Raw genomic sequence first — 26,026 nt, forward strand, 5'->3', positions numbered from 1 at the left:
AACTCAGTCATAGAGATAATTTCCTCTGCTATCTTCTAGAAGATTTAGAGTTTTAATTTTCACATTTCTCTATGATCCATCCACTTGAACTAATCTTTGTATATGCTATAAGGCAGAGAAAAATTCATGTTTTCCCATGCAGATATCCAATTAATTCACCACCGTTTATTTGGAAAGATTACCACCTTTCCCTCTCCCCATTGTAGAAATGCCTTTGGGTCAATATCACACTGTCTTACTTACTGTAACTTTATAATAAATCTTGATATTTTGCAGTGGAAATCCTCTAGCTTTATTCTTCTTCTTGAAGGTTGTTTTGATTATTTTAGGTCCTATTCATTTCCATAGAAATTAATATTAGAATCAGCTTTTAAATTTCCACACAAAATTTTTTCTACAATTTTGATTGGGATTCTACTGAAAGGCTACTTTGAGTGAAAACTGGCATAGTGATATTGAGTCTTTTAATTGTAAATATGGCATATTCCGCCAATTAATTGTTATTTCTTTCAATAGTGTTTTGTAAATTTTTAATGTGGAGGGACACATATTGTGTTAGATAAGCATATTTTTAAACCTCACAAGATTTTATTGTTATTGATTTAGATTATCAATATTTACTTGGATTTACCCCATAGTTCTACTCTTTTTGTTGTTTTATATGCTTTCCTGCAAGCCCTTACTTCTGTATTTCTGAGGAACTTCCTTAGATATTTAATGACTCTGCTCAGTTTATAAAAATGTATTTACTTAGCCTTCCTTTATGGGGAATATTTTCTGTGTTATTAAATAATAGAATTCTAGGCTGGAACATTGAAAAATGTCATTTCACTGTCCTATGGTTTCCATTATAACTGTTGAGAATAAGTTATTAGTCATACTGTTACTGCTTTGAATATGATATAGTCATAATATCTGGATTATGAGCAGTTATAATCTCTGGATGCTTGTAAGATGCTCATTTTTATTTTATTTTATTTTATTTTTTTGAGACAGAGTTTCATTCTGTTGCCCAGGCTACAATGCCATGGCATCAGCCTAGCTCACAGCAACCTGAAACTCCTGGGCTCAAGCAATCCTACTGTCTCAGTCTCTCAAGTAACTGGGACTATAGGCATGTGCCACCATGCCCGGCTAATTTATATATATATATATTACACATATATATATATATTTTTTAGTTGTCCAGCTAATTTCTTTCTATTTTTTTTAGTAGAGATGGGGTCTCCCTCTTGCTCAGGCTGGTTTCAAACTCCTGAGCTCAAATGACCTGCCCACCTTGGCCTCCCAGAATGCTGGATTACAGGCATGAGCCACCACGCCTGGCTGCTCACTTTGATTTTAAATAGTTATGATGTACCAAAGTATGATTTTCTTTGTATTTATTTTGTGTTTCATTGTCAGTGTTCAGTTTTGGAAAATTCTCCTTTATGGACTCTTTGAATATTCCTTTCCCTATTCTCCTTTTTTCTATTTTTCTGATACTCCACATAAATATACTTAGGCATCTCACTGTGTCCCAAATGGATTTCATGTTTTTTTTTTTTTTTTTTTTTTTGTCTATTACATCCTTCATTCTCTCTGTGACTGTTTGTATTTATTCTCCTGAATTTATGTTCACCAATGCTCTATTCTTCAATAGTTATGCTCTGTTTAAAAAAAAAAAAATTTTTTTTTTCCCGAGTTCTCAAGTTTATTTGAGCAGCCGGGGGAGGCCCCACACCTAGAAGAAGGTGTTGGGCCTCTTGGTGGTGAAGCTCGGCTTGTGCTGACGACGCAGGACCCGGTGGGGCAGCGGGAAGTTGATCTTGGAGTCGTGGAACTGCTTTACCGCCGGCCGCCGGCACTTGCTGGACGCGATCTCCTCCACCTTCATGATCTGGATCGATGGGCCCGGGCACAGTGCCGGGCACCCATGTCCCGGTAGCACTGGGTGACAGCACCCGCCGTGGTCAGGTCCCGGTACTCTCGGTACATGTTGTGGGTCCCGCTGCGGGAGTCATAGCGAAGCCAGATGCCGAAGTTCTTCACGCGGAGGGGGGATTTCTCGAACACCTGCCCACAGTAGACAATTTCTCCTGAAGATTTCTTCATCTTCTTTAGCTGAGATACAAAGTACCAAAAGCGGGACTTTTCGACAACATGGTTAGGTGCAAAGATCGCATGCGGTAGAGGGGTGGCGTGTGGCATTTGGGGGTAGGCAAGCAGTGCCCCACTACTTTGTACTCTCGCAATGTGCCAGAGGCCTTCTTGGCGCTCTCTCCAAGCTCGCCGCCACCCACAAAAGGCTTTAAAAATTTTTTACCTAACTCATGTTAATCACAGCTAATCCATCACTCTGCAGAGGGTGAAACAGTTAGAAGAAGTTAGTCTGCTATTAAACTTACCTACTGAGTTCTGAATTACTTTACTGTTATTTTTGACTTTAGAATATCCATTTGTTTGTTTTACACAGACCAGTTTTTCTTTGGCTGAAATTTTCAAGAGTGTCCCTCATTTTCTTGAGCATGTTTTTTATGTTTATTTAAAAACTTGTCTGATAACTTCAGTATCTCCAGTAATAAATGCCTGTAGGTCTAATTCTATTATCTGTTTGTTCTCTCAGGTTTGGGCCTTTTGTTTGTTGGTTGGTTTCTTGTCCTAGTATACCTGGTAACTTTTATATTAAATGTCAAATATTATGTATTAAAAGCTGTAGAGATAATTTGTGGTTCAGGATCTGACTAATGTAATCTTTCTCTAGAGAGTATTTACTTCTAATTCTGAAAGGCACTCAGGCTAGGGGTAGATTGCCCTAATACAATTCAATTATTGATTCCCCAATAAGCTTCTCCTGTGAAAAAGCTTCTCCTTCTCATGCTGAAAGAACCTCAGTCTGTAATTAAGATTCATATAATTTGTGGCTGGGTTTCAGTTTTGTAAGAGGTGGTTTATTTCTGGTGTGCCCTTAATTCTTGAGTGTATACACTTAGAGCTTCAACCAAAAGACTAGAGGTAGGAGTCCTTTCTCCTTGGTGGGCCTTAAGATCCAATTTTGTTTTCTCAGCCTTATAATACTTCTAATATCCTGACAAACTTCATGGTCTCTCAGATACTAATAATTGACAAATGCCTCAAGGGAAAAAGCAGTGCTAAATACTGGGCTCATATTTCAATGCTTTTTTTCTCTCCAGTATCTTGGTTCCTCAAGTCTTGACTGCTTCAGTCACTCTCACATGTCATACACACACACACACATACACACACACATACAGACATATACATACATATATCATGCAGTTTTTGTTGTAGTTCTTGGTGGAAGAATTAGTTGGTACAAGCTAATGTACCATTGTCTAAATAAGAAGTCCATATGTAATACTTAAGGGCTTAGAAATACCCACCTATACAACCAAAAAAACCCAAATTGGAAGGATAGAAAAGGACAAAAAAGTATAGAAGAAAATAGAAGAATAGAAGAAATAAAAGAATGGAAGGTTAAAGAAAATGTATTTAAGTGGACTAGCTTTGTTTTCTGAAAATAGTAGATGAAAGAGTTATTCTAAGAAAATTTGCAGCTGACAGCATGTGATTATGAAAAATATGTGATTAGGACAGGAATTTCAGTCACGTTAATACATGAAAAGATGGAAATATTGTGAGAATGATCAGGAATAGTTCTGAAGAGGAGATTACCATTCATATGGGGCATAATGTCTAGCAGAAGTTGGTCTTATGAGAAAAATATGAAATTTATACTTGCCTGAAAGCTTTTATTTTTCTAAAAGAAAAGAATCATTTCAATATTTCAAAACATTATGTCTATAAGAGTTTGAGATTTAAATTATTATACACCAGTTAAACTTAAAATCTTAGGTGTTATCTTTTCAATGATCAGTCAAATTTGGCACTTTCTTTAATTTTCATTTCTTTTCTGACCTGGATATAAGACTGGCATACCGAATTTAATTGCACTCAGTTTAATTGCTTTTTGATTTCTGACTCACTATTTGAGTTGAATAAGTCAAAATGTTAGAAGTGGGCAGGGAGTTCTGATAAGAGGAACTTGGAAAGCATGCCTCTTAGATAGAGTCTGAATTGGATAGTCAAAATTGACTGAGGTCAAATTTTGACTCTACACATTTTTACATATTTGGAAAGACACATAAAATTCATAAAGTTTTATATTTATTTTTCTTGAATCTATTCTCTTCAGTGTTTATCACAATGATGCAGATATTGTATATGATACTGACATCTGACATTAGATAGACATGAGTGCTGATGCAGAATGTGCTCAAGGAGCATATATGTGTGTCTACTATTAAAAAATACCAACATATACATGTGCATCTACTACTAAAGAATATAGTGAGGTTTCTAAATCCCTGATGATTTCCTAGCTTTTTTCTTGTAACTATGTCCATAAATCATAAGAAATAAGACAAAATATTTATGATTATGGGATTAATAAGAATATAACTAAATGTTGAGTATACTACAAAAGAACTGAGGGACAACTTCATAAAGCCACTCATTAATGTAACTGGTTGCTGTAGGAAGAACAGCAATCAGTAATTGTTCATATCTAATGGGACTGAATTACCAGATTGGAAAAAAATATTTAAAAATTAGAATACTCATTAAAAGTACTTCCTGATGAAGAAACCCATAATACTTGGGAAATTTTCTATAAATCTACTACTCAGGAAATTTTGCTAGGATCTGGTGGACTGAATTAAAGGATTGCTTCCTTGGCTTTAGGCAAGCAGATGTCAAAGCAAAACCCAAGAATTTCACTTGTATGAAACTAAATTGGATTTAACTGTGTTTCACAATAAATTAGAAACCATTAGGTTAAAAGATTAATAAATATACTTAGGCATCTTCTTGTAAAATATTAAAATAGTTCAGTAAAATCCTAGTGAAAAATAGTGAAACTTGTGAAATAGGGTACTAGCCTAAAAGAAAAGTAATATTCACATATTTTAAATCATCTTTTTTCTGTGTGGACCCTAAAATAATATTTCTGAAGGTAAGTGATTATGAGTGTGTGTATGTGTGTATGTTTCAGCTTATTCAGATGAGGAGCAGGAAAGCAAGATTGAAAGTTTATGTGAAACCAAGATTTTCATTGATAAATAAGATATTGCAAATGCACGAATTTGGGCTAGCTTCTTGCAAAGCAGCTCTAATAATTGATGAGGCTATTTTGTTCTTCTGTTGCTATTGCTATTGCTGTTATGAATGAATCTATGACACAAATTCATCCAGGTTATCTTCCTGCTCTTGTTAAGCTTACCCCACAGGACAGAATTAACTTTTTCTTTCCTTTTGAAATACTTATTTTTAGATTGTTCTTGCTCATGCCTATCACATGAAGCATTTTTCATATGAGAATCATGATATCAATTCTTTTCAAAAACCTCTCCTTTTATCCCACTGGCAATGGATAACATAGTATGGAATCTGTGCAAACGGAAACTCCAGAAACCAAATTCTCCTTGTTGCTAACAATGCTTCCCCTAGGCATAGTGAGAAGGGTCTCAATTAACCTCCTCTCCATGTTCTAACTAGACACAGGAAGCCCTTTAGCCTCAGCAATGGAGTTTCACTAAGACCACTTCACCGTAGGTATTAACAAAGCTCCTTCCAGGAAACAAACCAGAAACTCTAGTCAGACTGTGGAATTGCCCAAACATTGACGTCTCTGCTTTTACACAGCACAAAATTGTGTAATGGCACCAAAGGCTCCTTAACAAGCTAACAGCCCTATGGAGCAACAAAGATCAGGCTAAAAGTCATGGAGTTTCTGACTGAAGCTGAAGCTGAATTGCCATTTCAATTCCTCCCTCAAGAAAATTATCCAATTAATCTGCATGGATCTTTTTGGAAAAAAAATCCTGTTGTTCGAAAGGTTGCAAGGGAGAATGAATGGAACATTTTTTAAAAAATTAAACCTGGTACATTTTAATTTTTTTTTTTTTTTTTTGAGACAGAGTCTCACTCTGTTGCTAGGGCTAGAGTGCCGTGGCATCAGCCTAGCTCACAGCAACCTCAAACTCCTGGGCTCAAGCGATCCTCCCGCCTCAGCCTCCCGAGTAGCTGGGACTACAGGCATGTGCCACCATGCACGGCTAATTTTATATATATATACATATATATATATATATGTATATATATATGTATATATTTTTAGTTGTCCGTATAATTTCTTTCTATTTTTAGTAGAGACGGGGTCTCGCTCTTGCTCAGGCTGGTCTCGAACTCCTGAGCTAAAACGATCCACCTGCCTTGGCCTCCCAGAGTGCTAGGATTACAGGCGTGAGCTATTGCACCCGGCCAAACCTGGTACAATTTAAAACTTACTTTTCAGGCCCATCAGAGCTAGAAATTCCTGGAAGGGCTATTTCTCATGCTTCTCTTAGTACTTAACTAGCATTCAAATAAAGCCATACAGAATGCCTTAGAGCCAGCAAAACATGAGGGAGAATTGTTAAGGAAATCACAGGGCTCGGAGACCAGTCTGAAATAGGCCTTCCGTCTCTCAATCAGACTTCAAAGTCAGTTCCACTGTGGAGAGAGTCAGCACAAATTTCATTTACCTAAAAGTCCCTATTTCTTGTGAAGTCCCCTCCGAGGAAGGGCAGAGGCTAAATGATAACCAGCGTGATTTAAGTCAGCAGCACTGATACCTCCTGAAGATTAGGGATCCTAGAATAGTCATATAAGCAAGGAAGTCAGCCAGTGTGTCCTCACCTTTATTAATAAAAGAGAGAGAGAAAGAGAGAGAGAGAGATCAGATTACAGCAGCACATTACTAAGGGAGCTTTTACTGCATATTGCAAAATATCTAGTGTCCTAGCACCTCCCCTGAAATTCTTTGGTGTATAGAGAGACCTTTTACCTCTCCTTCCCAGGGAGTCAAGTGCTCGGTTGGTATCAGTTCCTCGCCCCTCCTCTTACTTGGGTCAGGTTGCAATATATGTTGTTACTATTTTTTAACTTTTACCCTTATGTAAGGTGGGAAAAGTAAAACTATTATCATACAGAGGACATCCATAAAATAGTAGGCTACTTTAGCAAATATAATTTACATGGATTGTAATCTGAAATGTCCTGTGCAGTTGACATAATTCATACCCCATACTTCTATCTAGCTTTTCTTCCTCATTCAGATTGTATTCAACATCTGAAAATCGATACTAACACTTTGGAAAAAATAGCTGCCTGTTTCCGACTGCTAGGATCTGTTCAATTTTTGAGACTCCTTTATGTTATACTCTGAGACATTTGCTTATGTAGAGCATTGTAGCAATAAAAGGGCATATTATTAAAGTACATATGAAGACATTTGCAATTATCCACAATGCTATGAAAATTAAATTCTAGCAAATCCTCAATTGTGCAGCTATTAAAAAGTAAATATTAGTGTAACACTACATTTCAGTTATGGTATTGATGATCCTACATACTTACACAATAAATAAAAAATAAAAGACATATGTAAAATATTTTAGTAGAGGATACTTTTATTCCTGACAACAAAAGATAAGTGTAAAATCATAAAAAGATTTCATGAATGGGGATTTTAAAAATAAGATTAAAAAGAAAAAATATGTATATAGTTTAATACAGCACATGTTATGCCTTTGTTTATTATAAACAGTAAACAATCAATAATCACACCATTCTATAATATCTGAAAAAGAAAAATGCTATGTATTCTATTTGGAGAAACCTAGGTGATAAGATGTAACAGATTTGCTTAAGGTGATATCCTTCAACCAGTGTGGTGAGCCTGTATCTTTTGAGTTGCAGCTCTAGTAAACAAAATGATCCCACCTGCTTTCTTTATCTTTTAAAAAATTTTAATTGATACATAATCACTTTGCATATTTATGGGGTACAATGTGATGTTTCAATATATGTATACATCATGTAATGATACAATGATAATGATACAATGTGATGACATAATGATAATGTATCATATAATGGTACAATAATAATGGTACAATGTGATGTTTCAATATATGTATACATCATGTAATGATCAAATCAGAGTGTTTAGTACATCCACCACCTCAAACATTTATCATTTCTTTGTGGTGAGAACATTCAAAATCCCCTCTTCTAACTATTTTGAAATGTACAATACATTATTGTTAACTATAGTCATCCTACTGCGCAAAAGAACACCAAAACTTATTCCTCCTATCTAACTATAACTTTGTACCCATTGGCCAAACTCTCCCCTTCTCCCCCCCCTCCCCAGTCTCTGGTAATCACTGTTCTACACTCTACTTCCATGAGATCACCTTTTTTAGATTCCAAATATAAGTGAGATTATGTGACATTTTACCTGCCTTCTGTGTTTGATATACCTGTGTTTGTCAGTGTACTTCTCCTGGACAACTGCCATAAAAATGAAAAGTCCTGATCAACTGAAATTATTTGCTACCTGGTAACTTTAGAGCAATTGTAAGATAAATGACTAGTTATAACCATTTCTTTCTGACGATATTAAAATGCAAAGATATTAGAGATGGTTTTTCATAATAAGAGTCTTCCTTTTTTTCTGGATCAGATACAGTAAACAAGAATCGAACACATGCAGAAATATGTAATTTAAAATTTTATGTTGCATTTCGTTGAAATGTTAGCTGAATAATATTGCTTTGGCACATATGTTATATTCATGTCAATATGTTTCATATGCTAAAAAGATCTGTGCAAGAGTGCCTAGCCTTCCCTGTTTACAAAAGAACCAAACAGCTGTGTAAGTTCGTAGAAGAAGAGAGAAATTGAATTAAGAAAGTTTTAGGACCAGTTGAGTTTATTCAGTCACACATATCTAATGAATGTTGTGGTCAGTAAATAAAATATACTTCGGAGGATAATATTCACTGGATGCTCTAATTGAGAAGAGCCACTTAAATGAACTAAATGTCAGAGGGTTCTTTCCCACACTTTCTTTCTTTCTTTTTTAAGGAACCCATTCAGATTCTTTTTCAGATTCCATTTTTGCCAACAGATTAAGCATATAATAATACTAAACATACAATAATGTATATTCTCACTGTTACAGTGAAAGTTATGAAATAAGTATTAATGTATAGCATTTGACTACGAGAAGAATTCTAAAGTTTTCTATAATGCTATTTTCAGGCCCAGATTCTTAAATCAATAGCTAGATTTAAGACTATAGGAAAAGTCACAGCAATGGAGAAAAAGTCCACTAAGAGTATTGTAAGATAGTAATAGCCTGTTGACTTGTTATAAAAGTTAAACTCTTTGGAATAGTTCTAGATCCAAATTTGGCAGTAATATCTTAAACTTTTCCTTCCCATATTTGTCCAATTTTAACCAATACACCTTCCCCTTGTCTTCCTCTCTCATCTTGGTGAATTAATTCTCTGTCAATTCCTTAGGAAAAAGAGTCACAGCGGAGAAGGCAGCTCAGCCACAAGTCACCCAGAGAAGTTTGGAATTTTTCTCCATCAGGATGGTTTCCACATGGCTGCTGTAGTTCTTGCAACCTATAGTAACCCATCAAATATTTCATTACAGAAATTTTTAAAAGGTCTATGCTAGTAGTAAGAAAACAATGAATAACATTGGTTTATGCCTAAACACTGCAAAGATAAAATTGTTTTCAACAAATCATATTGGTTTTGCATCAATGTACCTCAAATATGTAAATGAAATAAAGTTTATGTTGTAGCCCCATTATAAGCTCTGTTCTTTTTTTCCTGAATAGTCAAAGAAATGTTAGATAATTACCCTTTTCATAAGTATTCCTGAATATGTAAAATGTATACTGCATTGTGAGGAGTCTCTTTATAAATAAAACCTATTCAGACATATTGGAGAGAAAAAGTAGTAACCGGTATCTTTTGATCTGAATGGCCATTTCTTTTTTGTTATCCTATAGGATAGGATTTCCTGGCTGCTAAGTGCCTTTTTATTTCTCTGAAGTGATCGTGGAAATGGAGTGTTTGAGATTTTTAGTTCATCTTGATACAAACTAACACATTCCTGCTTAGAATACTTTGGTTTTACATCTGAGAGCTGAATTACTGTATCCTTGAGTAGATGTGGTATTATCAAATTCTAAAAAATGATGACAAGATAATTATAAATGAGACTTTATTTGGTCTAATTATATAATATGACCCATATAAAGTTTGGATTGAGAGAAATAAAAACTGGAAAATTTACTGAGTGATATTAATAGGGATATGGACATTCTTCATTATTTTTGTTACCAATAAGTATTGAGAAACTGACATGTTGATAGCATTGTGACATGCATAAATAGATATTGTTTCTTATTATGTTTATGATTATAAATGTTATTTCGAATATGAACATGCAGTTTGTGTTTCTAATTTTTGAAACATAAATTGATAATAGTACCAATACATTTTGTTTTTATTTTCTGTAAAGAATTCCATTCTATAAATATAAGTGATAGAAAGCAATTTATCACATTTAAACACATGGATGAAAATGCTGCCACATACAGAGATTAGGAGTCATTCTGAAAATAAATTACTTCATGATGGGGCAGAAAGCCCCAATGAGAAAATCATGAGGTGAAACCAGACAAAACTCTTTTATACAACAATGGAAAACCTTTTAAGCATGAAGAAACTGTAATATAATGTGACACTTGTAGGTACATTAAGATAAAACATCCAGGAGCCAGTAAATTTTTTCATGCTGTCAGAGTATTCAACGATACATATGAGCTGTCGTACTTCAGCCATCAACATCCAAAAAAGCTTAGCATTTTAGAAAACAACTTTCCAATAGAAACAATTCAACTTCATACTTACAGGCATATGGATACTAACAGATTAAATAAAATAGCAGTTGTCATTCTCTGAATCCTTACTATCTTTCTTCCACCTCTCTTTTGACCAGAACCCTATAGACTATAATCTCAATATTTTCCCTTTCTTTTTGTTAAGCCAGAGAGTGAGAGAAGAGGGAGAGAGGAAAAAAGAGGAAGAGGAGGAATGAATCAGAAAAGTCGAGAAGTACTAAAGGACAACAAGGGTGTGTGGTTCTCAGAATTTTTAGTGATTCTTTTTGTTTCTATTAGCACTGGGATTTGCTATAAGTCAATCTGAGGAAAGAGAAGCAGAAAGGGAAAATATTGAGAAGTGTGTGTGTTCATCACACTCCCCATGTTATGCTTTAATTTGCAGGATATTCTAGAACCACCTTTCACATAAAGTATTATGTCATCTCCTACACATGAAATCAAAAGAATCTAGAAATTTATTAAATGAAAACAAGAAGTCTCTCTCAGCTTAAGCACCCTAACCTTCACTCCCATACAAAAAATGTTCTAATACAGAAGATTTTGGTTTTCCTAATATTTAGAGTTGATTCTATTATGCAATTATAAATTCAAAACTAGGAAAAATATTAGATTGGTTGAGCTACATTGATTAATTCTATAATTTCTTTTATATTTTATAGGAATCCACTCTATATTCTTAAAATATAATGGCATATATATCTAAAAATTATTAATGCTTCAACATTTGCCTATAATATTTTCCTTCTCTCTAAGAAAATACTTCTCATACTTATTATTTACTTTTCACTGCAGTGTACTTTTACAATGCTAATGTTTAAGGATAAAGCATTTATGAGGTATGATTTGTCCATGGGAATTCCGATACACCTGTTCCCCCCCCCCCTCCTTTTTTATTTCAGAATATTATGGTGGCACAAGCATTTCGGTTACATGAACTGATTTTGTACAGTTTGAATCAAAGTTATAAGTGTGTCCATCACCTAGATAGTGTGTATGGTACCCACTAGGTGTGAATTTACCCATCCCTTCTTCCCCCTCCCACCTGCTTCATTTCCATTGAATTTTACTACCATATGTACATATGAGTGTTGATCAATTAGTTCCAATTTAAAAGTGAGTACATGTGGTGTTTGTTTCAATACAGCTGTTTTAAAGCTAGAATAATGGTCTATGTGTGTACATATAAATCTAATATGGTTTAAATATATTCCCTTACATATGAAAACATTTTACTTTTGGAGTTTTCATTCTGCATTTATAGAAGACTAACACAATATTTTTCCAGGGTACAAGGGATGAGTGGTAAGAACACTTATGCAATAAATGCTTCAAGGTAGTATATTTACTATATGTCACTGTGTACCCAGAAGCAAGCAAGGCACAGTTCTTGTCTTCAGGGAGCATATAATTTACAGGGAAGAGAGATGAGAAATTTAATTCCTTGCTATTCAAAATGTGTTCTACAGACCAGCAAATGGGTATCCCCTAAAAGCTTGTTAGAAATGCAGAATCTCAGGCCATATATCAGACGTACTGAATCAGAACATGCATCTTCACAAAATCCCCAGGTGATCTATACGTACATTAGAAATCAAGAAGCACCACTCAAATTTGAATCTGAGTAGGATTACTGCCATGATATCCAGGGGGAAAAAAGGAGAAATTTGAAGGAGTGGTATGATGAATTAGAAAGAACTTGATACCTGCACTTTGTTCTCTATACAGAGAAATCACTACTCATGCACCTTTTACTAGCATAAAAATAAATGTTTTTAAAGGTATATTTGTTTTTTTAGTGTTTTTAATTTACATATCATTTGGAAAAACAGTTATGTTACTATTGACAATATGTCAGTTTGACAGAAATAGGACTATATAAATCCACATCATAAAGAAGTTTTCCTTTCTATTTTATCCATTGTAAGGTTTGTAGGGGAAGGAGTTGACCAGAGTGGGTTCTAAGAATAGCTTTGTCAGTTACTGGAATTCTTCAGTATGAGTGTGGTGACAACATGGGAAATCTTTCTGCTTCAAGATTTTTTGCCAGATGACATCTAAGCAGAACCAACTCTCATGAAAAATGATCATTTGGAAACTAAGGCATTTTAAATCATTTTCATACAAAGCTTTAAATAGATATGAGAATGAAAGGGGTCACAGGAACATATTTTGATCAGGTCTATTTGTGCACATCAACACTTTGGCCACTATCCCTCTGCTTCTTTCCTTTGCCTCCTCTATCCAAGGCACTCACTGTGACCAGGAGGGAGTCATATAGGAATTGGGCATGTTCTCTATTTACTTTGGCTTTGCATATCATTTTGATGTGTTTGAATGTTATCACTTTCACATGAAAGACCAAATAAGGAATTCCTTCTGAAATGTTTTCTGAATGTGACTGTATGTACATTTAAGAAACATATAAAAATCATATATAAGGACTGACAAAAATGCATTGCATATTAACATATGATTCCATAGTTAAAACAGATACAAAAGTAAAAACAAAGCCTTTACTTTGCATAGAACATTGGACATTAAATTATTCTAAAGTAATTTTTAACACTTAAGAGTACCATATTCACTTGTGGTAATACCCCAAAAGGTGAAGATCTTTTGTGACACAGTAATAAGTATTATCTAAAGCCAAATTAAGAAAAGAACAAACAGTTACAAAAGAAAAGGCCTTATTGCTGAAACTTGATCCAGTTATTTTAGTAATAATGACTTGATTTAATTAGATATAGGCATTTTTAGCTTTTTCATGTCTTTATTTTTTATATGTCAGTTTTCAGATCTAATTATACTGGGATTATAATTCATTGCCATTATTCATGTTTTGTATCAATTCAATTGGGGTTTTCTCCCTGGTATGAAAAAATTTAGGGGGAAATGTTCAAACAAAAAAACTACCTTTGTAAATTAGAAAAGGTAATTAATTTTTATATACCATACAATAATATTTTACAAAGAACTTTTCCTAACAAATTTTAAATGTCTCAAGTAATTGATTAATACTTGATATTTCTAAATATCTAGTCCAATTAACCTCCTTCTGAATTGCAATCCTATTATTAGAAACTTTTTGTAGGATTATTTCAGTTAGTGACTTTTATCGTAAATGTATGACTAGCATTTATGAAGGCTATTTTATATACTAGCCTACATAAATTCCTCTTCTACAAGTGCCAGTAATAAATTTGCTAAATTTAAAATTTCCCTATTTATATGTAGCTAAGAATGGATGCTTATTCAACTGAGCTCTACCTAGCAAAACATAATCCACTTTAAGAGTTTTCAGAAAAGGGAATTAATGCTGGGAATTAATTACACAGGTGGTGGAATAGCTGAGAACAATAACTGGCAATAATAGAGTAATTACAGATTAACATAATCAAGAATTCACTAACATCCTTGGGCTGGGGAATCAAAAGGAAACAATGGTAAAACTGGAGCCCAGAATCAGGGGTCACCTTGGATTATACAACCATTGTGAGCCTATGCTGTGGCAGCTGGAGTTGCAGGAGAAGACAAGATGCTACCAGCAAAGCAGGTTATATTCCAGTTGCTTCTCTCCTCCCTCCTTCTCTCTCTCATCTTAACCTCCCTTTGGCTGACCCAAGTCAGAAAGTCAGCAGGCCTAGAAGCCAAGGAAATCAGTCTTCAGGGATTAGAAGTTTGAGGGATGAATTTGCTGGCAAATAGGCCCAAGACCTGCAAAATAATTTTCCAGGTTTTTATAAACACACGTAAAACCTTAAGCTTTAAAAGTAGTTGTGGCAATAAGAATGTGCACATTGCCCTCAAATTTAGCCTTCCTGAGAAATCTAGCACCTATATTTTTCACTCATCAAAGAGGGCAGTGGCTAGCAAAAGCAATCATAGCAGAAAGAGAATTATATTAATCAAAGCAATTTCTGATGAAAGGAGGCACGGTAATCTCTAAGCGAGATATAGAAAGAAACCTACACTCTTCAAACCACTGAATTGAAAACAAAGCTTCAGATGATAACTATATGATTTGACAATGATACCTCAAATTGCTCAGGAAAATCTCTTTCTTTACAGTAATGTTTCAGGCTATTTAAAACAGAATCTCAGTCGAGGAACTAAACAAAGATGCTAGGATTGGACATAGAAGACAGATGAATTTGGCTGTTATCCATGTAAGGATAGAAGCCAAAATTATGCTGACTAAAAATGGAGCCAAGCGATGTCATATAGATTTGAAAACCATGTTGTGCCAAGGAAGATGTTAATGTTTTTCAATTTGCAGGTTTAGTAAGGATCATAAGTTGTTTGATTTCTTAATCTAGTTTACATATCCTAAATATCTGTGCAACATTGCAAGGCCCTAATTTCCTTTTTTCTTTCTTTCTTTTTTTTTTTTTTTAATTCTAGATTTAAGAATTTGGTCTAGATTTCAAGCCTGGTTAGATGAGAAGTATGTTCCAGTATGTTAGTTCATTTGGGTATATTTTATTGATTTCTGTTGCATGATTTATCAAATGCTATTAACTCATTTAAGTAAAGATGTTTTAAAATTATTTATAGCTTTTACTTAAACTAGCAAGTGATTCAGCCTTGAAAGAGCCGTGTTGGGACAGTATCAGAGGCAAAGGATTCAAGGGATATTTCTTACTTTCTCTTCTTTGTGCCCAGTGAGTGAGATAAAGAACAAGGGTCATCTCTGCTTAGTGGAATGGTGGAGAGAGAGCAACTAGACCAACAGAAGATGTGGCAGAATCATTCGCAAGGGTGGAACTTGGGAGCACATTTGTGAACCTGCTCAAAAGCTCAAACATACGTGTCTCTGTACACAATTTGGGGCCTGTTAACATTTCCTACGATTTTAAACCTCTGAAATGATTATTATGACATTTGGTATCCTCAGATAATATGACATTTAACTGGAAAAGGAGTCTTTTATTTAAAGGTGCCAGTATTTTCTTTCTAAGTCTATGAATGTAGTTAAAATAATATGAATCTTCCAGAAGATAAACCTCATACTGTTGAATGGCACTTGTATGTTTGTACTGCTATGTTGCTCCAGAAAGGATTTCCAGAGAGTACTAAAATGGAACAAAGTAACAGAAGTTAAAAAGTAGTATTAAAAAAAAGTAAATTGGATTAGAAAAATATGTGTGCATGGGTGTATGTACTGTAATTTGTTTTTATTGGAGCAGGATGCAAAACAACCCAAGCAGTACAATTAAATGTTCAAGTTATGTAAAGCAGTGATAATAATGATAATATATGCCAACATATTTTACAAATATTATAGAATAATACACATGAGATATTCTTATAATATCTCTTTTGAGCCTAAAAACATCCAGAAGAAAAACATACTAAATTTTATTATTTATTTTAAATGATTCTAAAATCAGAAAATCTATAATGTTTTTTCTTAAAATAGACCTGTAAACTTTCTCTTCCACTCCCCCAATTCCCTGTTGTTAATGTGGCTTTCTTACTACACCACAATTTTATGAAATTTAAAATACTTTTCAGTGATTGGGTTTCCCAACTTAGGAACCTGGAATATACTTCAAAGTCTTAAGATACCGTATAAACCATATCTCCTAATATCTGCTTGTCTTAGTTTGTTCAGGCTGATATAACAAATTGCCATAGATGGGGTGGCTTATAAATAATGTAGATTTATTTTTCAGTTTTGGATGCTGGGAAGTCCATGATCAAGGCATGAACAGATTCAGTGTCTGGTAAGGGCTTGCTTCCTTGTTCATAGATGGGTATTTTCTCAGTGTAATCTTACAAACACAAAGGGTCAAGGGAGCTCTCTCAGGCCTCTTTTATAAGGGTGCTAATCTCATTTATGAAGGCTCCACCCTCATGGCTTAATTACCTCCCAAAGGTCCCACCACTTAATACCGTCACCTTGGGGATTAGGATTTCACCATATGAATTTTGGAGGACACAAATATTCACAGCACTGCTCTTTATCAACCGCACAGTCTACTCTTCCTGCTTGTGCTTACACACCTCAGAACATTGCTGGTTAGGTCTGTGGTCCTAGCTCCTTATCTTGCCCATCTTCTCTCCCATTCTGTTTAATCCTTTCCAGGTCAATTCTCCCAGCTCTCGTTAGCTTCAGTTTCCATTCCTGCTGACTCCTGCTTTGGGTCGAGTGTGTGAACATACCACGAGCAAGCAGCCTACATTTATTCGCTCTCTGTTGTCCCATCTGACCAAGCTGCTCTAATTGCAAAATAAGGGTACAGGCTTGGAAGACATGAAAAGTTTGCTATCTAGCGAGGTGTCACATACCTAGATGTGACAAGAGCAGTGGGCTTAGAAAACAAGTGATGGGAGAGGACATTGGTCCTGTAGATTAGGGCTTCTTACAGAATCGAGGGCCAGCTGAATCTAAAGTCTGTGCTCTTACCTGCTCTGTGTTATTCCCCCCAGCAGGCCTGGTACACTTGGCCTATAAGAAATCCATAATCTCATAGAAGCTGGTTTGCTCAAAAGACACAGAAGTCTACTCTACCAGATGTTATAATGCAGGCGTTGCAAACTCGACTAGACGGTAACATAAATTAGTTAACTGTGATACTCAACGATGGAGTAACTTCACGGTAAGTATGGAGCTGCGTGTCATCTGGAGAATGGATGTACCATCTAAACATGACTGCAGGATGTTGTCATGGGAAACCTAATGTTGCCTGATACTCTCCTTTTACAGAGACCCTGGAAGATCCTTCCAGAAATCCTGGAGATCCAGATGTTAGTTAAAAACTAACTTTTTTTTTTTTTTTTTTTTTTTTTTTGCATGGTTTACATTTTATTTCAGGCATGTAATGGTGGACGCAATAAGGCAGCTGCAGTGGTTACAAATTCAAAAGCACATTGCTGCCCAAATTCCTGGGCCAGGTGACCTGTCAGTGTTCCACACTCAGATGCAGAAGTGGAAGGCCATGTTTTGTAATATCTATGCCCGTACAGGCATTGATAGAAACTTCTCGAAAGAAGATATAAGAATGGCTAACAAACATATGAAAAAATGCTCAACATCCCTAATCATCAGAGAAATGCAAATCAAAACCACAATGAGATATCACTTAACCCCAGTGAGAATGGCCTTTATCAAAAAAACCCAAAACAACACATGTTGGCGTGGGTGCGGAGAGACAGGAACACTCCTACACTGCTGGTGGGACTGCAAACTAGTGCAACCCCTGTGGAAAGCATTATGGAGGTATCTTAAACAGATTCAAGTAGACCTGCCATTTGACCCAGCAATCCCATTACTGGGCATATACCCAAAGGAAAAAAGGTCATTCTTTAACAAAGACACATGTACCCGAATGTTTATAGCAGCACAATTCACAATAGCAAAGATGTGGAAGCAACCCAAAAACTAACTTTTAAAAGTGGGCCAACATTGAGAACCAAACAAATAGGTCTGTGCCCCCCATCTCTGGGTCTCCAGCAGTCAGGTTACAGCCTCTGTTAGAAGACCTGATGCCTTTCTTTTTCTGAGGCTAGACAAGATGCTTACTTAGTTTATAACTGAAATATACTTAAAAATATTAATAATAGCAAAACCCGGTATGCTGTTTAAAATCCTTCAGTGGCTGTGTATTCTAATTGGTGTGAGATCTAGCATTCCCCATAGTCCACAAAGCCTCTCCTGTCCTGGCAACTTCCCAGATCTCTGGCTTCACCGCCTTCCCCTTTGCTTGCCACGGTTCACCCCCCAGCCATCTCCTCCTCTCTCAGAAGTGCTAAGCTCCCCCCTCAGGTATTTCACATGTTACTGGCCCTGCTTAGAATGTGTCTCCTCCTCTTTTCAACTGATAAATTCTTACCCATCATTTTCACCTCTGATTAAATGTCATTTCCTCAGGAAAATGGCCTCCATAGATGACATTAAGTCCTCTTAGCCTCTACTCCTTTCGGTTAGCATTCCTCACTATTGCAATTAAGTAACTCTTTGGTTTTTTTGTTTGTTTGATGTCTATTTATCCCACTACTCTATAGCTCCATAAAGGTAGGGTCTGTCGTCATTGACTGGCGTGCCTTTCATGAACTTGGCACTTATTATTAGTTGAATAAACAAATGAGAGATTTATTTGTTCATGAATCTTGTATTACATTTAGTATTTCTTGTGAGATTTGAATAAATTAGTCCATATAACATGGTTAGTACAGTGCTAGGAATATAGTAGTGGCTCAATTACCTGTTACAAATTCTTACATACCTGTTTTCACTTCCTTGGTTAAAAACATAAAAAAAAAAAGACACAAAAACACAACTTATATTTTCTAATGTAATTCCCCAGATGTCTTAGATTGGGTTTGCTAAAAAGCAGACCCTGAGGCAAGATTTAAATTCAAGGTGGTGACTTTGAAAGTAAACCCAGAAATCATGGTAACAGAGTGGGAAAGTGAGGCAGAAAAAGGAGGAAAGCTAGTCAGAGACAGGCCACTGGAAAAAAATAATAATAAAGATAAATTTAAAAAAAAGAAAAAGGAGGAAAGCCAATAAAGGGCCTATGATTCAGCAGATCACCACTTGGCCCAATCCTGCGAGGGACCCTCTGAAAGACTGTGTTATACCTAAGCTCTGGGTTGTCCCATGAATGAGCAAGAAAGCTGGCTTACTTACATACCACCTTCCACCCCTCATTAGCTACCACTAAGGAGTATTAGCAGAAAATCCTTAGGCTTTTTTCACTGACTGATTTTGTTCTATCTTTTTGCCGTAATCACTGATGGGCTTCCTTTTAAGAATAACATGTGCTTTCTTTATAATAAGTATTTATTTTTGCTAGCAGTGTCCTAAATTGGTACAATATTTTTGTAAGGAAATTTGATAATGTGTAGCAAATAAATGAATGTCCTTTGGTCCGCATAAGTCTACCTCAAGATGCTTTTCCTAAGGCAATAATTATGAATATGTGTTAATATTTTTTATTTTATAAATATATTAATTATTGTAGAAATTTAGAAAACACTGAAAAATATGTACAAAATAAAAGTTAGCAGCACTGCCACAACACAGATATAATTACTATTCATATTAAAATATTTTTTGAAAATTTTTTGAAATTACACTGTATATGCTGGAATTTTCTACATTTTTTTATAATGAACATTTTCTGATAGTTTTAAATTTTTTTCATAAAGGTCATTTGTAATACTATATTATCCTAAAGTATTGTGAAGCTTATTTAAACAGAACATTATCAATTTTTCAACAGTTACATAACACTCAGTTCCATAACATTGTATTAATATCTAGCGTTTGACATATAGTAAGTACTTAGCAAATGAAAAAAAAATAAAGAAGAAAGCAGTTAATGTCAAACCAAAATATGTATTTTCTCAATCAATAGCTCAGGCTGACTGTGCATACTTGTCATGTCTGGGGGTCTCAGGTAGTCCTAGATAACCAGCTTCCGCAGGAGCAACTGCTCTCCTTCCGTCTGACTCATGGCAGAGATGAGTCTTAGACACCTTTTGATGCCTTAGTGGTTCATTCTGGCAGCGGCCTTACAAGACAAGGGGAGCAGGCCGGTGGCATGGGCTAGATACAGTCAGGGGGTCAGATGACCAACTGACCAGGAGGGTCTCCGTTCAGAGACCATTATCAGAATTTAGGATTCTTCCCCTTTCCTATATTTCCTGTATTCAGTCCAAGTCAGTTACTAGATATTCTTTCCTAAAGGGAATTTAAGCTTATTCTTGTAATAGTAAGCTTTGTTTTAAGGTTTATAAAAGTTGCATCTGTCCTGAGGTGGCCTTGTCTCCTACCAGGTTGCATCATACTGCTAAGTGACATGTAGTGTTGGCCCTGCAAGGTGCCTAAGTGGGGCTTATGGCTATTATTAATCTTATAGACATGGTATATCTCTTATAGTATGCTACAGTACTTGTGTTATTAATGTAGTATCGTGTTGTTGGTGCCAAGCATGCATGCTCCATCATACTTCAGTGGTTCTGTTATGATGTATTTCCCTGTCTTCCTTCTCTTCACTCTTCATACTCCATCTATGTGTCTCTTCCATACCAGTGCTGAGATGGCAACTCTCAGCATAGGGTCCACGGGCACCTATGCTCATCTTGTCTCATTTCATACCTTCTATATTTATTCATATTTCTCACTCCCGCTCCCACTCTTCCTCCCCTGCTTCTATCTAATGCTAGTTCTTCCATCTTCATTCTGGTTCCCTTTCCTGTCTGATACCATAAGAATACTGATCCTCTCTAATCAACACTTAAACTTCAAAATCTTTTCTATCTTAAAGCAAAAGAAAACAAAATTCTCTTCTCATATCCAATTCTCTAGTTACTGACCCATTGTGTTTCTGTTCACAACAGAAATTTTTGGAAGCCAGAACTCTGTTCACTGTTCTCAATATCTTACGTCTCATTCACTCTTCAGCTGTCTGTAACCTGTCTCCTCCAGTGAGTGACCTGCTCCCACAAGGCCAGTGTAGGCCTAGTAGTCAAACGTTCCTCCTGTCTCAGAAGTACCCTCATGTCAACTTCCAGTCACTATCTATCCTCTGCCCAGAGTAACCATATCCTGACTTTTAACGTGGATTAATTTCATCTATCTTTGTACTTCATATGAATGGAATCACATAGTATGTGCTATTTTGTGTCTGGCTTCTTTCACTCTACATTCTGTCTCTGAAATTATCACATGTCATTATGTCTAGCGACAATGTATCCCATTATATAAATATTTCACAATTTATTTATCCATTCATCTGATGATGGGCACTTGGGTAATTCCCAGTTTTAGGAAACTGTAAATAGTGCAATAGTTATGAGCAATCTAATACATGTCTTTTGTTGAACCCACGCATCCATTTGTTGGGAATTTATCTGACAGTGGATTTGGGGGTAAAAATGTATGCATATGTTCACTTTTATTGGAATTTATCAGTTTTATGAAGTGATTATAACATATATATAGGCACGCACATATATGTGCATATATTTAATTTTTTATTTAGATAAATATTTCAAAAGTACAGAAGAGCTACAAGAATGTTTTAAAGAACCTCCATACTCCTTTATTCAGAATCAAATATTGTGAATATCTTGCCCCATTTCCTTTGTCATTTGCTCTCTTTATATGTATGCATATTACTTTTTCTATACCATTTGAAAATAATTAACATACATGATGTGATTTTACTCCTATAATATATACTAAATTGTGTGTTACCTAAAATTAAGAATTTTTGTCTTCCAAAATCATAGGACAGTTATCCACGTTAGTAAATTTAAACATTGATATATAATGTTTTTCTTAATCTTTCATTGGTATTTCAGTTTTGTTGATATACCTAATAATGTCCTTTGTAGCATTTTAAAATTTCAATGTAGGATTGCATTTAGTTTTCACCTTTTAGATTTTTTATTCTAAGACAGCTGCTCTGCTTTCTTTGTCCTTTATGACATTGACAATTTTGAAGTACACATGTTAGTGAGGGATTCCTGCTCTCCTAGGGAAAAAGGCGGGCACCTGTCTTGGTGCTGCCCCACCTTAATCCTGCCCTGAGTAACTGCCACATCTGGGAATAAGGAGGAACACCCTGGCAAGCTGCAAAAGAATGCAGGGAATTCCCCAGCCCTCAGGCCAGGCAGCCCAGGCACAATAGGATCTGGAAAGTGACCTAAAGTAACCTAAAGCTAATTATCACGTCATTAACTATCGAGTCTGAATCATGAGGAGGACCCAATCCAGACACCATAAAACAAGACCCCAGACCATTACTGGAGTCCTTTTGTTATGACAGGGGGGCCCGTTTGTTGTCTGTGGCAAATTATCTTGCCACAGACACAGATAGGTTCTGTAAACCTATCTTGCTCTTCCTCAATAAACTTTGTTTCATGCTTACTTTGGTTTTGGTGTGTCTGATCATTCTTCAGCCAAGAGCACACCAAGAACCAAGAATAGACAACTGTCAACCTGACACACTGTCTTACTTTTTAGTAGAATGTTCCTCACTTTTAAGTTGTCTAATTATCTATGGTTAGCTTCTTCATTCCTGGCATGCATAAGTGATGTTGTGTCCTTTTCAAGTTATCACACCTGGAGGCGCACAATATATATTTGCACCACTCAAAGTTGTCTAATTTCTCCAACATTTTATTTACTAGTTTTTCCTTTGCTACTGGAAAATGTGGGGACACATTTTAAGACTTCTGCAAGTATCTGTCTTCTTAGCAAAATCCACCCCTCTCTAAATTTAGCATCAATTGATGATTCCTGCCTGAACCAATCTTTACAGTGATGTTTGCAAGGTGATAATTTTATACCCTAGCACTCCCTTTACACTTCTGAGTCAGCACTCAGCCTTCTACTGTACAGCAAGAGCCCTACCTTTGCCCTGTTTATTTATTTATGATTGTATGATGTATTTTTAAAGGATAATTCTGTGCTGCTTAGAGTATCATTTAAATGGGACAAGAGTGGAAGGAAGGAAGATCAGTTATCTGGCTGTGACGAGACTTAAAGAAAGAGAAAATAAGATTTCAAGCAAGAATGGTAGCAAATCAGATGAGGATAAGATGGGGATAAATGGATCAATTTGAGATATGCTTGGAGTTCAAATAAACAAGATTTGTTTAGATAAATGGGATAAGAGGTAAACACTTTCCCAGGTCAATTTTGAACTACTGAGTAGAATTGCCATTGGGAGAAGACAGGGGAGAAACAGGGTTGGGCAAAGAGGGATTGATTTCAGGTCTGCTAGATTTAAAATGCTTATCAGACTTTGAAATGGAGATGTTAAGTAGGTAATTGCATAAACTAGTTTGTAAACCAAGATTTTGATCAGAGTGGAGATATATATTTAGAAAGCCAAGACCCTGTAAAGGATATCTACTTACTGAGAGTCATTTAGGAAGAGAAAAGATAAGAGGGTCTAAGATAGACCCTGAGCATACTAGAGTAGGGTAGAGAGGGAGTCAGCAAAGAAGTCTTAGAGCAGCATATGATAGTGCAGAGGAAACTAGTAAAGTCTTCTAAGAAATGCAGAGGGGAATACTTAAGAATGAGGCTGATTAGATGAAATACATTGAGTTCTGCTGAGAGCTGTTGAAATATTAAGTTGGCTACATAGATATGCCCACTTGGATGTTCGAAAAATATCTCCAAAAAGTTGGAGTTATCGTGAGTCCTCTCTACTTCCACATTTAATCTATCAGAAAATTCCTTTTGAGTCTACTTTCAAAATACATACTGAATTCAACAGCACCATATCACTTCCACTGCTACCCTTCCCATCTAAGCCATCACTATTACTCAACTGGATAACTACAAGAGCTTAATAAATTATCTCCATCTTTACTCCCTTTGGTTCATGCTCAACATAGAATGATCCAGTTAAAAGATAATTCTACTCTGGGAGGCCTAGGCAGGAGGATCGCTTGAGGTCAGGAGTTGGAGACCAGCCTGAGCAAGAGTGAGACCCTGTCTCTACTAAAAATAGAAAAATTATCCCAGGTATGGTGGTGTGCACATGCAGTCCCAGCTACTTGGGAGGCTGAGGCAGGAGGATCGTTGGAGCCCAGGAGTTCAAGGTTGCAGTGAGCTATAAGCATGCCACTGCACTGTAGCGGGGGGGGGGGGGGGGGGGGCGGACAGAAAAAGACCTGCCACAAAAAAAAAAAAAAAATCAATTTATGCCTTTCATCAGCTCTCATTCAGAACAAAACCCAAAGTACTTGCAGTAGCCTAGGAGACTACGTGATTTGGCACTTGCGTACTACTTCACTGACTTCATTTTCTATTATTTTACCCCTCGTTATCTTTTCTCCAGCCATAATGGCTGTCCTAGAACATGCTAGGCAACTCTTTACTTCAAAGCTTTCCAGAAACTCTTTCATATAGGTGGCAAATAAACTCATAAAAAGATGTTCAACTTCACTAGCCATTAGGGAATTACATATTGAACCACAATGAGACAACACTACACATCTATCAGAATGGTTAAACAAATTATAGTGACAATACTAAATGCTGGCAAGAATGCAGAGAAACTTGATCACTCATACATTGCTGGTGGGAATGTAAAATGGTACAGACATTCTGGAAAACAGTTTGGCAGGGTTTCATTTTTATAAAATTAAACATGCAATCCAGCAGTTGCTCTCTTGAGCATTTATCCCAGAGAAATAAAAACTTATGTTCACATAAGAACCAGTACACAAATGTTTATAGCAGCTTTATTCATAATAGTTAAAAACTGGAATCAACTCAGATGTCTTTCAAAAGGGTGAATGTTTAAACAAGCTGTGGTACATCCATACTGCAGAATACTACTCAGAAATAAAAATGAACACATGATTGATAAATGCAATCACTTGGATGAATTTTAAAAGAATTATGCTGGGTGAAAAATGCTAATCCCAAACGGATGCATATTATATATGCAATAGTTTGGATATTTGACCCTCCAAACCTTATGTTGAAATTTGATTCCCAATGTTGGAGGTGGGGCCGGGTGGGAGGTGTTTGTATCTGTGGGTGGACCCTCATAAATGGCTTGGTGCCATTCTCACAGGACTGAGTGAGTTCTCATTCTTAGTTCCCAAGATAAGTGGCTGTTGAAAAGAGCCGGCACCTCCTCCACTTTCTCTCTCTCACCATGTGATCTGTGCATGCCGCTCCTTCTGCTTTCCACCATGACACTTCATTATACAATATTTAATTGCCTGGACACTCTCTTGTGGGCATGTCCATACCAGATGTAAATAAAATGGTGGTAAGGACCATGAATGGCTTGGCTTTGATACTGGCAGGATCCCGAATGCTTTTCAAATTCTTGCAATGTGGTATTTAGATGCCCAGCAAACATATCATGAAATAAGTGTCATGGAGGAAGTGGCTCTGGGAATGTATCAGGGAGAGAGAGAAACAGCCCAACCAAGACATAGGGGAATGGGAGGCCTACCTGGAAGAAATACTCAACTTGAGACCTGAAGGAGAGTAGAAATGCACCAAATGCAAAGATAGGAGGATAAGGAAGAATATAATGGGGCGGGAAGAGAATGGATAGAGTAGAGAACTTAACAGAATGAGCTAGAGATGAAGCTGGAAAATGAAGAAATGAGAGTCTCAAATGAATAGTGCCCACTGTCCTCTATAGAAAGCCCTGAGTTTGTAATGGAAAGAATCAACCGATAATAGTGTAAAATTTTTAAAAATAGAGCACTATG

General features: G+C 36.0%; 1 pseudogene; it reads right to left on the reverse strand.

Annotated features, from left to right (window-relative positions):
- Positions 1-1,689: 1,689 nt before the first annotated feature.
- LOC138398338 (large ribosomal subunit protein eL20 pseudogene) overlaps positions 1,690-26,026 on the reverse strand; it is a 112,473-nt pseudogene continuing 88,136 nt past the window's right edge.

The sequence above is a fragment of the Eulemur rufifrons genome, chromosome 2, assembly GCF_041146395.1.
Source record: "Eulemur rufifrons isolate Redbay chromosome 2, OSU_ERuf_1, whole genome shotgun sequence".
In the NCBI taxonomy this organism is placed as follows: domain Eukaryota; kingdom Metazoa; phylum Chordata; class Mammalia; order Primates; family Lemuridae; genus Eulemur; species Eulemur rufifrons.